Source organism: Arvicanthis niloticus, chromosome 9 (assembly GCF_011762505.2).
Source record: "Arvicanthis niloticus isolate mArvNil1 chromosome 9, mArvNil1.pat.X, whole genome shotgun sequence".
NCBI classification, from domain to species: domain Eukaryota; kingdom Metazoa; phylum Chordata; class Mammalia; order Rodentia; family Muridae; genus Arvicanthis; species Arvicanthis niloticus.
The window spans coordinates 12,685,391-12,705,439 of record NC_047666.1 but is presented as its reverse complement, the minus strand read 5'-3'; the positions used below and the strand labels follow the sequence as shown (position 1 = coordinate 12,705,439).

At 44.9% G+C, this 20,049-nt stretch overlaps 1 long non-coding RNA gene across 2 annotated transcripts; it reads left to right on the top strand.

The window, feature by feature from the left end:
* Positions 1-1,975: 1,975 nt before the first annotated feature.
* LOC143443453 (uncharacterized) lies at positions 1,976-18,170 on the top strand. 2 transcript variants are annotated; one of them, XR_013112443.1, is made up of 3 exons: positions 1,976-2,488; positions 5,489-5,665; positions 14,778-18,170. It is a non-coding gene; the product is annotated as an uncharacterized LOC143443453 (long non-coding RNA). The 2 variants fall into 2 exon arrangements; XR_013112442.1 differs by lacking the exon at positions 14,778-18,170 and adding an exon at positions 11,619-14,087 and having other exon boundaries at positions 1,984-2,488.
* The last annotated feature ends 1,879 nt before the right edge of the window (positions 18,171-20,049 follow it).

Sequence of the window (20,049 nt, the reverse complement as noted above, 5' to 3'; positions counted from 1 at the left end):
GGCCAAAATGTCTCTCTTTTATTCCTTGTTGGTGTTGGGAATATCCCTGGAACCTAGGGTAAAAGGAAGGAAGGAAGGAAGGAAGGAAGGAAGGAAGGAAGGAAGGAAGGAAGGGCACCTAGTTGGGTCACAGCTAATCCTTCATGGAAAATACATCAGCGTCCCAGGATCCCAGTGAGTAAACTCCATAGCTAATGCTCAGGACCATTAGAGCCCATTACTGAATTGTTGGGATCAGGGAAGAGGATTATCTTGTTTCAGGAAATGCCACTCTTCATGGAATGTCCCTGATTAGAAAATCTTCACCAATAAACTCTTTCTCTCCCGTGGAGACTCCTCTTTCTCTCATCCGCTACACGCGAAGCCACAGACGAGCCTAATTGGATTAGCGTGTAGGTGAGAGCTGTGTGGCCTCGGCTCGCTGCATTTAGGAAATGTTTACGTCAAGCAGAGCAGGACTTGGGCTGGAGATGCGTGGCGTGGAACTTTCTTTAGTGGATTTCTTTTTCCCCCACTTCCCTTATCCCTCTTGCTCCGGCCCCACTCGCTCCAGCCCAAACTGTCTTCAGGCTCCCATATGAGGGCATCAAATCTCATTACAGATGTGGTTTCTGGGATTTGAACTCATGACCTCCTGAAGAGCAGTCGGTGCTCTTAACCACTGAGCCACCTCACCAGCCCCTAAAACGGTGATTTCTAAGTGAACTTTAATAAGGAGTGGAAAGGTTCTGGGTCCCCCACTTATATTTGGTTGGGACTGACATAGCTTCTTACGTGTGATGCATTCAAGCCTTTAACCAGTTTTGCACTTGTCTGAGGCCCGAGTTTCTCACTTTTTAGTTATTGGGTTGGGTACCTCCAGGCCACAGGGAGAGCTGAGTCATTCCTTGGTGTTTTGGGGAGAGACACCTTAAAGCAGCAGAAGTTCTTGCAGAAAGGACTAGTTCCGCGTTAAGAGTTGATGCAGTAGCTAACATTGCCCACACATTCTCCTGGGGGCAATAAAAATTCCCAGGCTATTTCAGTTCAGCCTGGATTCTGTTTTCTTCCCCCTGTATCAGGACTAAAAGGGCCACAATTGCTTAACAAGGAATTTGACTTCATCTTGAATAATGGATAGAAATTAGGCAGGGAAGCGGCAAAGTTTATTGTAGGTATCATGAATGACGATGAACTGAAGTGGAGCTGGGTGTGGTGACACACGCCTTTAGGAATAGTGGTACCCTGGCCCTCTGCTCATCTTGTCTTGTACGCCCCACCATGAACTGTTACCGTGATATCCTCACCACATGCTCAAAGCACAAAGCTCAAAGTGCCTCAGTGCACTCAGAGACAGAGGCAGGCCCATCTCTGAGTTCGAGGCCGGCCTGCTTTACAGAGTGAAAAGATGAAGGAGAGGAGAAAATGCATTAAATGCTTGTGATTTGGACCATCCTTTTGTCAACCATCTTCTGCAAAATTTCAAACAACCCTCAAGACACTGTTTGTTACTGCAGTCGCCATTTCCGACTTCTGATGGGGGAGAAAGCAAAATGATATCCAGGGAGGGTACAAATAAATCAATAAGTACAATTTAAAATTTGTTCTGGTCCTCTCAGCTTCTGAGGGACACAGCCTAGCCTCTGTGTATGTCCTCTAACCAGAGATGTCATAGGAAATGTTGCATAACTAAGGTGGCACAATCACAACTGCAGAGATTGGCTAGCTGCTCATTAAAGCCAGCACCACTTCTAGAGGCACTAACTAGAATACATCTCCCAGCCTCCCTACAGGTGGAAGTGATGGATATCTGGGCTCTAAAGTGGCTGATCCTTCATGGCCTCTCTCCATCTTTAAGCTTGTTACCATGATTGTGGAAGGCATGTGTTGCTGCAGTCCACAGAGTGTAAATAGAAAGGAGCTTGGGCCCCAGAGGACCCATGGGGTCATGACTTTATCTGGATAATAAGTAACTTTTGTTCTCAAAAGACTATGGTTTTATTATTGTAGCTAGCCTGGCCCCATCCCTAGTTGAGACTCCAACCTTATTATACAAAGCTGTAAAAAAATAGAACAGAGGCAAGGAGGCCCTCTGCAGTGCCTCGAACACCCTAGCTGTTACTGTGGGAAAGGGATTTCTTGGACACTCCCTATAATCTAAAAAAAAGAAAATGAGCTGCAGGTTGAAGCAGGGAGGGGAAGACAAACAAAGAGTGGTTTTAAGAAAAGAAAAAGTATGCTTAGAGGAGAGAGGGGCAGAATCCAGGTTGAGCACCAGTGCTGTCCACTGGGAGGGACTGCGGGCAGAAAACCTTGACTAGCTAGAGAGAACCCTGGGCCAAGAGCACGGAGAGGAAGCTGTGGTCAGTGGCTAAGCCTAGCATTTGAGAACTGGGTAGGTTTTCCATTACTGTAGCAAAGAGAAAAGGCTTGTTTTGACTCACAGTTTTAAAGGTTCCGGGTCACATTTGGGTACTCCCATTGCTTTGAGCCTGTGATGAAGCATAAGGTAAGAGTCCATGGTTACCTATGTGCCTGGTCGGGGGAGGCAGGTGCCTGGAGAGGACAAAACTGGGTGCAGCTAGAGCTGGAGTTGCAGGTGGTTGTGAGCCACCCAGAGTGGGTGCTAGGAACCAAACCTGGATCCTCTGCCAAGAGCAACAAGTGATGTTAACTGCTGACCCATCTCTTTAGCCCCCAAACTGCAGACCAGTCTGACCAGTCTATAGGTTCCATTATTTTGCAGGAACACAGATATGCATATTTGCTCATATGACATCTTTGGGTGCTCTTGTGTTACATTATGGTTAACTTAACTCCCATCTTGTTTTCTGTATACCATGCTGTCCTCCCTCTGTGCACCATGCTGTCCTCCCTCTGTGCACCATGCTGTCCTCCCTCTGTGCACCATGCTGTCCTCCCTCTGTGTACCATGCTGTCCTCCCTCTGTGCACCATGCTGTCCTCCCTCTGTGCACCATGCTGTCCTCCCTCTGTGCACCATGCTGTCCTCCCTCTGTGCACCATGCTGACCTCCCTCTGTGCACCATGCTGTCCTCCCTCTGTGCACCATGCTGTCCTCCCTCTGTGCACCATGCTGTCCTCCCCCTGTGCACCATGCTGTCTTCCCTCTCTGTGTACCATGCTGTCCTCCCTCTGTGCACCATGCTGTCCTCCCTCTGTGTACCATGCTGTCCTCCCTCTGTGCATCATGCTGTCCTCCCTCTGTGCACCATGTTGTCCTCCCTCTGTGCACCATGCTGTCCTCCCTCTGTGCATCATGCTGTCCTCCCTCTGTGCATCATGCTGTCCTCCCTCTGTGCACCATGCTGTCCTCCCTCTGTGCATCATGCTATCCTCCCTCTGTGCACCATGCTGTCCTCCCTCTGTGTACCATGCTGACCTCCCTCTGTGCACCATGCTGACCTCCCTCTGTGCACCATGCTGTCCTCCCTCTGTGTACCATGTTGTCCTCCCTCTGTGCACCATGCTGTCTTCCCTCTCTGTGTACCATGCTGTCCTCCCTCTGTGCACCATGCTGTCCTCCCTCTGTGCACCATGCTGTCCTCCCTCTGTGCACCATGCTGTCCTCCCTCTGTGCACCATGCTGTCCTCCCTCTGTGCACCATGCTGTCCTCCCTCTCTGTGTACCATGCTGACCTCCCTCTGTGCATCATGCTGTCCTCCCTCTGTGCACCATGCTGTCCTCCCTCTGTGCACCATGCTGTCCTCCCTCTGTGCACCATGCTGTCCTCCCTCTGTGCACCATGCTGTCCTCCCTCTGTGCACCATGCTGACCTCCCTCTGTGCACCATGCTGTCCTCCCTCTGTGTACCATGCTGTCCTCCCTCTGTGCACCATGCTGTCTTCCCTCTCTGTGTACCATGCTGTCCTCCCTCTGTGTACCATGTTGTCCTCCCTCTGTGCACCATGTTGTCCTCCCTCTGTGCACCATGCTGTCCTCCCTCTGTGCACCATGCTGTCCTCCCTCTGTGTACCATGCTGTCCTCCCTCTGTGTACCATGCTGTCCTCCCTCTGTGTACCATGCTGTCCTCCCTCTGTGCACCATGCTGTCCTCCCTCTGTGTACCATGTTGTCCTTCCTCTCTGTGTACCATGTTGTCCTCCCTCTCCTCCTCCCTTTTCTTCCTTTTCTTTCTTTTTTAAAATTTCAGTTGATTAAACTTTTTAAATTCTATCATTTTTCTCTTTGCACTGTATTGGAAACTGTGTGTCCCATTTCTATTCCTTGGGGGTTATAATTAAATGTGGAAAACACACACTGCAACAGAATTTCCTAGACATTCTAAAGCCACATACACCAGTGGTCAACACCCTGTGGCCTGAGGGCCTACCCCATATTTTTGAACAAACTACAAGCTAATAATTATGTTCAAATAATTGAAAACAATAAAAAGAAGGTTAATATTTCATCAATGTAAAAATGAGCTAAAACTCAAAATTCAGTCTTCATGACTAAAGTTTCACGGGAACAGAACTATGCATATTTGCTTGTATATTAACTATGGATGCTTTTATGCTACTAAGGGAGACCTGAGAAAATGACATATCAAACATGAATGGCACATAAAAAGTAAATTTAATTAAAGTAAATTTATCATGTGTAAATGATAATTCAATAAAACTAGTTTTAGAAAGCTTTTCTGGGTTTGGGGAGATGGCTCAGTGGATAAAGTGATTGTCATGGAAATATAAAGACTGAAATTTGGGTCCCCAGGACCCCTGTGAAAGCCAGGCAGGCATGGAGACTGCCTATAATCCCAGGACTCAGAGACAGGAGATCCAAGGAAAGGTAGCAACATTAACTGGAATTAGTGAGTTCCAGCCTCACAAAGAAACTCTGTCTCAATAGAGAGTGATAACATAAGGCACTTAAGGCCAACTTAGAGCCTCCACATGCACCCTCACAAATGCACATATGCACACATACATACACATGCCTACACATATTCAAACATACACAATACCCACAAATGTGCAAAAAATAAAGTCCCTTTTCAGGACAAAACTAATCTTTAGTAAGGAATTTATGATGGGGGAAGGGATAAGGAAAACCTTTGTTTGTCTGTTTGTTTATCTTTTGAGATGCTGGCAGCTCATATCAGGACACCAAAAACAGGCCAAAAAGATGATTCCACCCAAGTCTAGTTAAGTAAGCCAGTGAGTATAACTAGAGTTCCTAATAGGACTGTGGATGAGGAGGGTTGCTTCCAGAAGAATGGGCAATTTAGGAGAGGGATACCACCAAAGAAAAGTCTCCCCAGAAACCATTGACTATACAGGGGAACCTCAAGGGTCCCTCACTTAAACAACTGTTAGCTGCCTAATATCATTAGAAAGGGGTGGGACCTTGTGAATCCCTCTCCCTTGTGACAAGTTACTAGGCTCAGTCTTGTGTTGTTCGTGATCCGTAATCTCAGGTAAGTATCACACTAGAATGAGTAATCTCAGGAAAGTATCATGCTAGAATGAACGCTTTCCCCACACAGCTCTGTGATGAAGAAGATGGTTCTACACCACAAACCTACCCTTTTGGAACACACCTCCGGCTGTAGCTGCTCTGGTGTTTCCCTGGAGGCATCCCCAGGAAAATTTGTGAGATTTGTGAGATGGTGACAGCCTCCTAAGTGGGACCTGGATTCAACACTTCATTGACTTTTGGCAAGGTACTTGGTACCCAAGATTGGGTTTCCTCAGAGAATAATAAGAGTAATAACATCCTCCTCCTGGGATATTCTATAGTGTGTTGGTTGTTTGTTGTGGGATCAAACTCAGGGCCTCAGACATGCTAGTTAACTGCTGCACCAATGACACGTCCAGCTACGTCTCCAGCTCTGTCTTGAGGGTTAAACAAAATGTCCTCCATGGAGCTACTTACACAATGCACCCACTCTATGGGAAAGGCTGCCCTTGTGGTTCTCTGAGCTGACCTTCACTGAAATCACTTGGGCTTTGATGCTGTCTATGCTCGACAGGTGTAACTTTAATCCTCTCAGCCTCATATATTACAAATAGAAAAACACACACAGTTTCAAATCTTCAAACCTGGATCAAACATAAATATTACTTCCCTAAGTCTTCTCACTGAGATAATCAGCAAAAAATGTTCATTACAACTCATCTGATTCCAAGTTGGTGTGAGGGCAAGGAAGTTGGGAATCATGTGATCATCTTAGGTAATAACACTCAAAAGAACCACATTTCCCAGGAGCTGCAGGGTAGCCTCTAGTAGATGAATCTGAATATACAGACAGGATGCCTTTGAGATATCCTTGAAGCAGGACACTAAATTCATCAGCCACTGGCCAATAAAATACAAGACACCTGGGAATTTATTACACACGGTAATTCTGTCTCCTGACTGATTTAGACCCATTGAATCAGGGTCTAAATAGACTGGCCTTGAATTCACTATGTAGACCTGGCTGGCCTTGAACTCAGAGATCTGAGTGCTGGGATCAAAGAAAGGCGTGTGCCGCCATGCCCGGCTTCTATGGGGATTCTTAAAGTGAAGTCTGAGTAGCACTGTTTTAAACAGCTCTGTGATGGTTTGTATATGCTCAGCTCAGGGAGGGGCACTATTAGAAGGTGTGGCCTTGTGAAGTAGGTGTGTCACTGTGGGCATGGGCTATAAGACCCTATAAGCTACCTGGAAGTCAGTCTCCTAGCAGCCTTCAGCTGAAGATGTAGAACTCTCAGCTCTGCCTGCACCATGCCTGCGTGGATGCTGCTATGCTCTTGCCTTGACAATAATGGACTGAACCTCTGAATCTATAAGCCAGCCCCAGTTAAATGTTGCCCTTATAAGAGTTGCCTTGGTCATGGTGTCTCCTTACAGCAGTAAAACCCTAACTAAGACACCCCTAAAACTCTAAACACAGCTGGGAAAACATTCTAGAATGTTTGCATGTGGCAGTGTATACCTTACTTCTTAGCCAAATTCAATCACTGGCAGGGAGAATGACATTCCCCAGCAGGGACCCATGCCAGCATGAGGCTGGCAAAAGACTAAGTTACATAATGATAGAATCACATTTAATAAAAACCAAGGAGCACTCGAATATACATGGTGGGATGGGGGGGGGTGCAAGGTAAATATCAGTGGCCAGGCAGAGGTGGGGCTGGAGTCCTTGAGGGATGCTCTCTACAAAACTCAAAGTTCCATGAGTTCTGGAGGGATCTTTGCTTGGCCAGAAGTCCAGTTCATTCCACAAATATTTCTTTGCCTGTAGTCTAGACACAAGACTAACTACAAAGAGAAGTACCAGGGGTGGCTTAAAGCAAAGCAGGCATTTATTCCTGAATATTGTCCCCCAGAAAAGCCAGATTCCAAGTATTTTACATTGAAATTTTTCACTTCCTTCTTTTCTTCTCCCCTTCTTCTCTCTTCTTTTAGCTTTTCTCTTCTTTTCCTTCATTCCTTCCTTTCCTCCTCCTCATTATTAGCCATTATCATCATCATCATCATCACCATCACCATCACCATCATCACAGTGAATGGTGAGAACCAACTCCCAAAATGTATTCCCTGACCAGTGCCCGAGCACATGTGCCTCCCCATGAATAAAACAAACAAACACATTTTAACTGCTGCTGGAGAAGCCATCACTGCTCCCTACAGCCCAGCAGTGGCCAGTGGCTAAGTGCTGGAGGTTCTTTCTTCAGCCTTCTCACACTGGGGCCTGGTGATATAAGAGGCTCTTCCATTTCCTTTGCTATGTCCCCACCAGCCTCATTTTTCTTGCTTGAAACATCCAGGCTGATGTATCTTTGAATCTCTTCACTGCACTTTCAACCCCTCCCTGGTACAGGCACCCGCTGACCATGGCTACTTCTGGAACTCTAACTAAGACACTGGCTTTCAAGTCACAGAGATCCGCCTGCTTCTACCACCTAACTTCTGGGATTGAAGGTGTGAGTCACTATGCCTGGCTTATATTTTCATTTCATAAGAACGCCAGGTGATGGGAACTCAGCCATAACCATCAGCAGATGGGGATGGCTGAGGTCTTTAACACAAGCCTCCCTGCCCGGGGCAATCCACTTTCCTGCAGGCAGCCCCTGTGAACTCCCCCAGGTTTTCTAATGCCACTTAGTCTACATGAGCTTTAAAAGGGAAGGAATGAAGCCGCCATTTTACAGAGGAAGCTCCCTAAGATTTCCCAAGTGGAAACCTGTGCCTGCCTTCCTCTCTCCTCCGGGGCACAGCTTGATTATTTAGTTATTTGTCATGGGTTCTTTTAAGGTTGCCGTTAACTGGGATGTGGGAGATAAGATTCCTGCCCTTGAGATTTAAGGTCAAAGTCATGTCCACAGAGCTGGGTTATAGGGAATAGCCAGCAAGGGAAACCACGGGGTAGTAAGTGAGTAAAGGCAGTGCCTCCAGGAGACTCCTGCCCAGGCTGCAGCATCCCTGTGTAAAGGACACGGCTTCCTACAAGCTGGGCTGAAGGCAAATATATTCAAATGGTATGGAAATGTAGAGGCCAGTTGTTGTTTAGAGACAACTTTTAAAAGTAAGAACAGTGGTTGCAGAGATTCCCAGAAATGCTTTAGACATAGAAAGAAGCAGACAAAGGTGCTGAATTGTTGGTTAGTTTAGTTAGTTTAATAGAATTTCATAGCTCAGGTTGGCATCAAACTCAGTGTAGTCAAAGCTGGTTTTGAACATTTGATCCTCCTGCCTCCTAAATTTTGAGATTTATAGGTGTGCATCACCATGCCTACCTAATACTGATCTTATAGAAACAAATTGTGTGTGTGTGTGTGCGCGTGCGTGTGTGCGTGTGTATTTGTATCATATGTACATGTGTGTGCAGTTTAAAGTGTCTGTCTGTTAACAGAGGCCAGGAAACACAGTTGACCTGGTCTATCACTTTATTATTCCCTTGAGACAGGGCCTCTCACTGAACCTTGAGCTGGTGGTCAGTAAGCAAGACACTTATGTCTCCACTGCTGTTTAGAGATTTCCTTAGAAGCTAAGCAGTCCATCTGGAACGGAAGCTAGTTAAGACTTAGAAAGCAAACAACTCAGAAATCTCAGGAAGTCCCTGAAACTTACCAGATTCACATGGTCTCCTTCCCCAAGGTTATATAAGTAGTAATGGCTGTTGAGGAGGAGAGACTGTGACCTGTTGTGCTGTCTGAAAGTTGTACAGAGAGCTCTAGGGTTACAGCTTTGGTGAGTTATCAGCCATACTGGAGTGGCCTTTTACTAGTAAATCTGTCTTTGAGTCATCCATGTTTCTATAATCTCTCAATTAATTCTTATTAATTTGGTGGTAAAACTATTTGAAATTTGGTGGTGGTACTTTGGTTTGTCATTGGTTTCCTAACTGGGTTGTGTAAACATTTGTTCACATTCCCCAGGATAGTGTCACACAACTTCACCACTCCCTGCCTCCTCCCTCAATAGCATTGGGTTAGGTTATTTCAGCTGTGTGTTACAAAACCTGCTTTTTTTCCATGGGAAAAAGATTTGAACTTCAGTCCTCATGTTTGCACATGTGATTTTACATGCTGAGTCATCATCCCAGGCTCTAATGCCAATTTTTAAAATAGCACATTCTGTCTGGCTGTGCTTCCAAGTCAGTGTCAGGGATCTTACTATGTTGACAGTTATGGTAACAGCGTGTTCCCTGACATTGTCCAATGTATTCTTCTGCCAAGGTCATTTGGGGGAGGATGCCTTTAGATTCTCTCTGCAGAATCCTCAGTTTTTCAAGGTGTCCTGTAGCTTTAAGTCAATATAATTTAGGGAAATTTAATTTTTTTCTTTTTAATTTAAGATAAGATAGAGTTTGGTTTAAATGAATGAGTTTGTGTGTATATGCATAAAGTCTTAGGATGTGGTGGGTTGTTTAAGAGGATGACACTAAGATACATTACTTAGGACTAAGAAGTTTATTAGAAGACTTATTCATGCCATGGGCAGGGTGGGGGGAGGGAAGGGGCAGCAACAGAATGGTGGAGGCTCTGAAGAGAGAATTTAAACCTCTGAACCAGGGAGAGAAAGAGAGCAAGGCAGGGTCTCTCAGGAGAAGCAGAGCCCAAGGGGCAGAAGGCCCCTTTTATACCTCTGAAGAGGGGGAAGGTTCAGAGACAGCCAGCAGCCAGGCTGTTTGATTCTCAGGCTGGAGGTCAGTGAGGCCTTGGGGAACAGCATGTAGCAGCCCTTTGAAGTAGACTCACTTCCCTGGTGAGATGGTGAGATATCCTGCACCAGCTAGGCTGGGGAGCCTGTCAGTATCTGTGAGCAGAGCCTGGATTCTAACAATAGCAAGCACTTATATGTAGATACAGCTTTACGATCTATGGTATACATAAAAAATTTGACTGTTACTTAAAATAAAGATATTGTCCTAGATAGGGTTTCTATTACTGTCATAAACACCATGACCAAAACTGGTAAGGTCCATTACAGAATGAAGTCAAGACAGGAACTCAAATGGGGCAGAAACCTGGAGACAGGAACTAATACAGAAACCATGGAGAATTTTTCTTACTGGCTTGTTTCTCATGGCTTGCTCTGCCTACTTTCTTATAAAACCCAGGACCACCTGCCCAGAGATGGCCCCACCCACAATGGGCTGGGCTATCCCTCATTAATCACTAAGAATATAGACTATAGATATGCCCACAGGCAACTATTATGGAGACTTTTTTTTTTCAGTTCAGAACCCCTCTTCCCAAATGATTCTTCTTTTCCTCTCAGACAATTTCTTTCTGCTGAACATCAGTTGACTGGATGTTTAAGGGCCGGGTATAAGGGCCTATAGTTTCCTCAGCGATCCCAGTGAGTGTTCCCTCCAAATAGGTTCAGTTATCTTCTCAACAATCCACAGTTCTAGTTTCATTCTATGACACAATAAAAGTGCTCTGATCAAAAGCAGCTCAGGAGAGAGAAAAGGGTTTATTTCAGCTTGCAGGTCACAAGCCATTACTGAGTGTGAAGTCAGGGCAGGAGCTCAAACAAGAGCTTGAAGCAGACGACATAGAAGACAGTGTCTCTCCGGTTCAGGCTCAGCTAGCTAGCTTCTATAGTTCAGGTCCACATACCAAGAAAATGGTGCCACCCACAGTGGTTTGGGCCATCAATTAAAAATCAAGACATTCCCCCAAAGACCAATCTGATCTGTGCAACTCCTCAATTAAGACTCCTTTTTCAATTGATTGTAGGCTATGTCAAGTTGGACAGCTAAAGCCTACTAGGAAACGAACCAATTCTTAATGATCTGAGGTTCTATGCTGAGAACTCCAGGCTCTTAATTAAAAAAAAAAAAAAAAAAAAAAAAAAAAAAAAAAAAAAAAAAAAAAAGAGCCAAGGTTGATTAGTAATGGCTGCCAAGACCTCCAAGGAGGGACTTGGACATTCGAGCCATACAGTTCTATCTCTGACATAAATCTGCTTTGGTGGTTAATCTTTATTGCCAGTTTGACTGGATTAAGGTCACTATGAAAATATAACTGTGGGCATCTCTGTGAGGGATTTTCTAGATTGCATTCATTAAGTGGGAAGAGCTGCCCTTAACTGAGGTATTATCATCCCATGGGCTAGAGTCCCAGACTGTGTAAAAAGAAGAATATTAAGTATAAACATTTATTGTTCTCTGTTTCTAGATGGAGTCAGTGTGACTAGCTGCCTCAAGCTCCTGAGCCCTTTCCTCCCCACGTCGGACTGCTTCCCCTTGAACTATAGACCTACTCCTTCCTAAGATTGTGTTTTGTCAGAGGTTTGGTCACCGAAATCATAAAAGTAACTAATGCAGTTCCTTTCCCAGACATGGCTTCCCCGGAAGACGCCAACATGGGCTTTTGTGTGCAAGTAGCTTATCTGAGAAGAGACACCAGGAGTGGGGAGACAGAGGACACTGAGATAGATGGTAAAAGAACGCCATACAAAGTGTGCTAGTAAGAACATTAGTAATAACAATAGCTTAGCTAGGGTCACCTATGGGAGAGAGCTGGACATGAACCCTGGAGTTTGGATTCAAGGAAGATGACATTATCTTTTCTGGCACCCCAGAATAAGAGCTCTGAGACAGAGGTTTCCATGATCACTGGAGGATACTCTTGGCATTCATGCATGAGCATCAGCTGCGTCTGCTCTAGTGTCTACTCTCACCTAGTCCCACTATGACAGCGGCATTTAATGCCAGCAAAGCAGCCCTTCAGAAAAAGCTGGCCTGACCTCAGGTTGATGTGGGGAAGTTTTATGGCTCAGATAGATAGATATGGGCTGTCTAGTCAGCCATGTCTGGCTTTGAATCTTGGCTCTAGCTGTGCGACCGTGTGCAAGTCACTGGGCTTTTCTGTGTCCCTTTAGTAACCTGGAGGACAGTTCCTGCCAGCTTGAACATTTTGAAGATTTTAATGAATCTCTATTTCTGTGACTCCCAAGTCAGCCAGCATTTACTAACGCCCACCCCACGTGTCTGCACAGCCACACACACAGGTTTTTGGGAACACATAAATATACAACCCCAACTGTGACCCTGGGCATATTGGAAGTCTGGTGATATCTAGTGGACATAAGACAGATACCCAATGTGGGCAGGAAGAGGCTGTGGGATTTCTCTTTTATGTTGTTTCTATTGTTATCTTGATAAAAGTTCTAACTCTAGGGCTCGCTAGATGGTTCATCTGTTAAGCACACTGGCTATTCTTTCAAAGGACCTGGTTTCAGTTCCCAGTACCCACGTGGTAGCTCAAAACCATCTTTAACTCCAATCCCAGAGGACCCAACACGTTCTTTTGGCCTCCGTGAGCACTCCCACACACATGTTGCCAAGACATACATGCAGGCAAAACACTCACATAATAAATAAATAAATAAATAAATAAATAAATAAATAAAACTCACAAAATAAATAGTTTGTTTTATAATTAAATAATTAATGTGTTTAATAGCATCCATCATAAGTAGTAGAACTGGATAAGTGTGTATATATTGGATGTCGACTGTATGCTCAGAAACCTGTTAGGTGGGTGTGATCGAATGACCTCGCTGTGAGCAGTCTTTCTTGGCCAGCTTCCCTCTTGATGTGGACACTCACCACTCCCTGCACTATCTCTGCTGTACTCAATGTACATAGTGTTGAGATTCAGCCCCAGCTTCTAAAAGCTTAAACTGGCTCATCCAGATGGCTCTATGGGTAAAGGTGCCTGCCATCAGGCCTGATGACATCAGTTTGATCCGTACAGCCCCTATGGTGGAAGGAAAGAACTAGCGTAGAGCCCCTGTGGTGGAAGGAAAGAACTAGCTCTGCAAGTTGTTTCTGACCTCCATGTGTGTGCCACATTAAACACACATACACACAAACACACACATATACACTAAAGGAATGAATTTTTTTAACATTTAAAACCTTATAAAAGTGTCTTCTGTCTGTTGTAAAATGTGAAGCCCAACTCTGCCTCTTCTGAATCTTGGATTCCCTGTCTTGCCCACCTTCCTGGGGCTTCTGGTCTGCAGCCAGGCTACACCTCCAAGGCCTTGGGGCTGGCCCAGAGTGTCTTTTCTACATCCCTGCGGGTACTGATCTGATTCCAAGTCTCATAGCAGAAGCTGTGTCTACTAGGAAACTTGGCTGGATTCTTGCAAGCCCAGGAATAATCCTTTAGTACCTCCTTGGGCATGTTCATGGAAGGTCCCAGAGAGAGTAGGTCAAGATCCTTCAGGGGAAGACCAGCTAAATGATTTATAGGACTTGGTGTAAGGAAGGTGAGAGATATTATTTAAAGGGGAAGAGAATTCTAGAATAACACCTATAATCCCAGCACTCTGGAGGCAGAAGCTGGAGGTTGGCAGGTTAATGGCCCACCCAGACTACATAGCAAGTTCCAGGCCAGACTGAATATATAATATATATTGAGATATGATATCTGTTTGTATAGTTAGCCTTGGGGTGTTTTTGGCTTTTGGGTTGGGGGGGGTATTTGTTTGTTTTGTGTTTGTGTTCTGTGACTCTGATGAAAACAATAAAACATGTCCTGGTGGCTTGGCCTAAGTCACTGGCTTTCTCCCACCTCCCCAAGATGGAGTCTAAGGACATCACAGTGAGGAAGAATCCGAAGATGAATGAATTGATGATTGAGTGAAAGAATGAGCAGCTGAACTAAACATGGGTACCCAGGAGCTGTAGGACATTTCATATGAGTACATGGTTTATGTACTCAAGATTAGTTATACACATACTATAAAAATTGTTAAAGAAAATGACCCCTTTAAAATATACAGAGGCTTGTTTTGTGATAATCTTCTTGTAGACCTTTTTGGGGTCCTTTTCTGGTTGGAGGTTCAGGGGCTACGGCCTGGAGAACACAGTGTCTCTCAGAGTCTCTGAGGCTTCTCTAAAGCATATAGGCTATATTTTTAAGGTAGCCTAAGGAGACATTCCATCACAAGGATTTCCACAGGTGTTTACCTTATGAGAGATGTATGAACATCCCTGGGATATATGAACATCCTTTGAAGGGCCCTAGATGAACAAGTGGACAAATCTTTCTATATGCATTTGAGGCCAGCGTGGTCTAATCAGTGAGTTTAAAGTTAGTCCCAGCTACATAGTGAAACTCTATCTCAAAAAAAACCAAAACAGAAAACAAAAACGAAAAAGCATACCCGGGGTTATCAAGGTAACAAATCTTAGAGGAGCGCCTACTATTGACACTTTATTAAATCTTCATAATTCTTAACTGCATCCTAAATACTTATCCTTATGCCTATAGGTGAATGGCACTCTCATTACTCATCCAAGAAACTTCTCTTTGAAACAGGGACCATTACAGGAACCACAAATGTTCAGAGAACAACGGATCTCGGGGTGCCCAACTCCAGCTGATACCTCTACAACTCAACTCCTGTACCCAAGGCTCGAGGAACATCACAGAAGAGTGGGTGGGAAGTGAAAGATGGAAGATCAGGAAATGACAGGGAAGCCTCACCCATGACACTGCAACAATATGGCTGCCTAAATAAGACCTGAACAAGGATAATAGACACATTAACATGGAAGAGAGGATTCTCACCAGGAGACAAAGAACTATAAGCAACTAAGGAATGCTAAGAGCTAGAAAAATAGTGTCCCCAGAATGAGCATCAGTTTTCTAATGCAAAGTGGTCAGCCTTGGTCACACATATAAGCAACACAAAACGGACTGGTCAGGTTGTCTTTATGTTTTTGCACATGTGTATGTAACAATAACAAGGGAGAAAGACATGAATTTGAGAGGGAGCAAGGGGAGGGTTGGGAGGGGCTGAAGGGAGGAAAGGAAAAGAGATAATGCAATTATATTTTAATTAAAAAAAATAAAACAGAACAGAAAGGCAGGAACTGTTATCCATGGCACACATTTTAGAAGTAAGATTTCCTAAAATGGAGAAGATGGAGGAGCACATAGTGAAGGGTTGCAAACTGGCTAGAGCCGCCACAGCCTTGCTAGATAGACTCTGCCAGGTGACTTTCAGTCTGTGAACTGAATCATCGTTAGTATCTATTTATATCAATTACTGTGCACATAACAGATGGCTTACATGCTGTGGTGTGTGTGCACACATGTGCGTGTGCGTGTGTGTGTTTGGTAAGTCTGTGTGGAGTCACAGGTTGGTATCTGGGGTCTTCCTTCATTATTTGCCACCATTTTCTTTTTCTTTTCTTTCTTTTCCCATCTCCCTCCCACCCTCCCCGCTTTCTTTTGAGAAACAGGACTTCTTGCTAAACCCGGAGATCACTGCTTCAGCTAGCCTGACTGGCCAGGAGCCCTGGGATCTTCCTCCTCTAGCTCCCAGCATTGAGGTTACAGATGGGAGTTGTGTCTCCCACTTTCACATGGTGCTGGCTGGCTGAGTTCAGGTCCCCATGCTTGCCTAGGAAACCCTTTACCAACAAATTTCCCCCCGGCCCCTAAAATGCTGGTTTTAATTTATTAGAGCATATGACCAGTGTTTTCTTTTCCCTTTTTATGAGCAGCTTTGTTTTGACGTTTTTAGATAAGCATTAAACATTTTATTTTTGAGGTCAGCATTCTGAAGGAGCTGACCTGTTTCAGGACTGAGTCGACAATAAGCCTAGAGATGGATGCCCAGGCCCTGTTCACAAGTCACAAGTGCACTTCTATTTCCCAGATACAGTTGTGTTTTCCAGTATGTTCTCAATGGTTCTATATATATATATACAATGTACACTTAAGAGATGACTAACATGCTGCAGGGTGTGTGCGTGCGTGCGTGTGTGCGTGTAGCCCACGGGTTGATGTGATAGGCATGTGTCTGCAGATGCATGCACATATGTGTACTTATCCATACTGTTCTGAATGTTACCACTTGCTGTGTTAGGAGATCTGCTTTTTTCATTTCAGTCTACCTGGGATATCTTTTCAGTTCAGTTCAGTTCAGTTCAGGTCTATAACATGAGTGAACATTTTAATATCTGTGTGTGTGTGTGTGTGTGTGTGTGTGTGTGTGTGTCCTCCCCCCTCTGTTCTTGTGTGTGATGTGCATACATGTGTGTGGGTACACGTGCATGCAGGCACACATGTGAGGAGGCCTGAGGTTGATGCTGGTGTCTTCGTTGATTTCTCTCCATCATATATTTTGAGGCAGGATCTTTCAGGTAAACCCAGAGCTAGCAGATTGGCTAGGCTAGCTAGCCAGATTGCGTCAGTGCCTCTGCCTTGGAATTACAGGTAGCCACACTCCCCTCCTAGCATTTTTGTGGATTCTGTAGACCCAGGCTCTGGTCCTCATAGTTCAGCAGCAGGCAGTTTACCCTCTGAGCCTGGGAACTTTTAAAGATGGGTCATTAAGCTCACAGTGGAGGTCAGACAAGAGGCCCAGATTCCACGGGTACTCTGAGCTAAAGACTGTCTCATCATCTCCTCCATGGTGGCGCCCAAGCCTCTTCTGGGAACAGCACACAAGTATAGTGCAGATAGCTCTCCTTACAGCAAGGTCTGAAGAGTTGGGTCCCCACATGACAAGGACCTGTGGGGATATTCATGCAGAATCCCCTGACTTTTCCTGAGTGGATGTTTGGTCCACTTCCACCTTGCATTTGCATTTTTGGCTTTGCTATTGGCAGTTTGTACTTTCACTTTGTCTGTGACAGACATTTCCCAGAATCAGAAAAAGAAGGCTCAGGCCATGATTTATTCTCATGTGCCTCTGAGGATCATGGGAATGGAACAGCTCACTCTGCTTGTTGATAATGATGACGTAGTTGAGTCAAGAGGAGGGCCTGGTCTGGGTACATCAGCTGACGTCTGGATGCTCTCTCCTGATGGGAACCTGGTTCTGACAACAATTTGCTCATCGACCTGTTCCAAACAACAGTTAGGTAACTACTAAAAGGTTAGAAAGGCCATGCTGGATCACTGATTCCAAGAATTAATGGAAACAGTCAGAGATGAGCCAAGAAAGATGAGGAACTGACTCGGATTACTGATTTGCAGAAAGCCCCTGGTGTTAAAGGGATCAGGATGTGGAGACATGCTAGGTACCAGTAATTAAGTCAGAATTTCCTGGATATGTAGCCTATCACCTCTCTCTACTGTAACTGCAATTGCTGCCAACCATGGATGTCTTAGACAGTAACTGCTTGCTGAGGCTATAAATTATGGGTTAGCAGAAAATTGCAGGGATTGGGGAAGGAAAGGGGAGGGGAAAGTACAGTGTGCACATTATTGCTAAACATAGGGAATTCTTAAAAGAAATTGTACATGAGAAAATGAATGTAAGACCTTTTCAGCTATGAGAAAAATAGATGTATAAGTAAAGGTGTCCTGAGTTGTCTCAGTGCCAGTGTGTGAACTGCACTTCTTGATCAAAGACGTCATTCGCCGACTCCACATATCCTTCTTCAGGTCCTGAACCCTCAGTGCTGGAAAAGAGGTACCAGTGCATGGTGAAGTAGGCCACGCTCTTTGAGACCATCACCTGTCATTGTTCCCTCATGCATGCCCCCTGCCTTGCCAACCTCAGCTATGTTCTGCCATTTCTCACAAAGCTCTTGGCTGGGCTCACCCAGGAGGTTGAAAGTTGGTTTTCCAACCAGAGACAGGTTGTCCATTGGCTACTACTCTCACAGAACAAATCTGAGTTCTGGCCGAATAATGTGGCCCGAAATATAAGAACCCTGCTCAGGCTCTGTATCCCCCATTTCTAGGCACCTTACTAGGGTCACTCTCATAGATTCCAGGGAGTTTCCACTGCATTAGATTTCCATGCCCCCCCCCCCACAATACTGTCATCTATAACCAGACAAGGCTCCCAACAGTGGGACTGGGACATCTACCCAGCCATTAAACCTTCGACCTACAATCTGCCTGCAAAATGTGCTGGGGTAATGGCGGTGCAGAACTTGTGACAGTGGCCAACCAATGACTGGTCCAACTTGAAGCCCATGCTATGAAAGGGAGCCTATGGCTGACACTGCCTAGATAGCTAGGAACCAGAGGCAGAACATCCCAGAAACACAGGATAAAACCAAACAAAAAACGGCAATGAACTGATTCCTAATGATATTCTGCTATAGTCATAGATCGGTGCCTAGCCCAGGTGTCATCAGAGAGGTTTCATTCAGCAACTCTTAGGAACAGGGACTCACAAACTGCCAAACAGTAAGCAGAGCCAGGAGAGCCCCACGGAAGAGGGGGAGGGAGAATTGTAGGAGCCAGATGAGTGGAGGACAGCACACGAACATGGTCCACAGAATCAATTAAGCAGGGCGCATAGGGGCTCACAGACACTGAAGCTACGGCTGCAGATCCTATATGGGTCTGAGCTAGATCTTATGTTACACTTCCATAGCTTGATGTTATTGTGGAAGTGGGGGCCTTTTGCCTGCTCTTGGGACCCTTTTCCTCCTACTGGGTTGCCTCATCCAACCTTGATATGAGGGTTTGTATCTATCTTATTGTAATTTGTTTTGCCACGTTTAGTTGATATGCCTGATTTTTTTTTAAAGGAAATTTAGGGGAGAGAGGAGGTGGAGAGGAACTGGGGGCAGTGGAGGGAGGGAAAACTGCAGGTGGGATGTAATGTATGAGAAAATAATAAAAAATAAACCAATAGCAAATCTTAAAAAAAGAAAACTACATAATCAAAGTGAATAGATTTTTAATTAAATGCCTCCAAAGTAGAACATGATGTCCATTTAGTTAACTGACATTTAAAGTACATTAAGAAACTTCATCATGTTTGCAAAATGAGCGGAAAGTAGCATTTCCTATTATAGTGTTCCTGAGTGGTGCTTAGGGATCGCCAAGAAAGAACATGTGGCGTGTAGCCGATCATTTTAAAAAAGAAAATTGTAAAATCATTCCTAAATATTTTGAAATCTAAGAAATACTCACATACACAGCCCTTCTCAACCACAATTTTCACATCTACAGATTCAGTTATTTGTAGATTTAAAATATTTGGAAGAAATTCGTATTTGTACCAAATGCACGTAGTCATTTTTTTTTCATGTCATTATTTCCCAAACAGTATAATGTAACAATTATTTACATGGCACTTACATCGTGTCAGATGTTAGAAGTCATCCAGAAGTGTCTGTAGGCTCTATGCAGATACCATAACTTTTATTTAAGAGCAGAACAACCTCCAGACATTGATGCTACTGGGGTTTCTGAACCCATGCCCCTGAGAATATCAAGAAAGGAGTGTGTTACTTATATATGTTAATGAACATATGCTTCAGTGTGGGTTGTTCCTATTACATTGCTGGAGTGGGTCTGTGCTTGTGTATTTGTGTGCGCGTGTGTGCATGTGCGTGTGTGTGTGTGCATGTGCACACATGAGCATGACCATTTCGAGAGGACAGCCTTGTATGTCCTTCTGCAGGAACACCCTCTACCCTTTATTTTTAAGGCAGGGTCTCTCATTAGCTGGGAACTTGCCAAGTAGCTGACTGGCCAGCTAGCTCCAGGGGTCCACTTCTCTCCACTTCCTCAGGGCTTGGATTACAGACTGAGCCACCACCTGCAGCATTTTGCACATAGGTTCTAGGGATGGAACTCAGGTCTCATGCTTAAAGGGCATACCAGC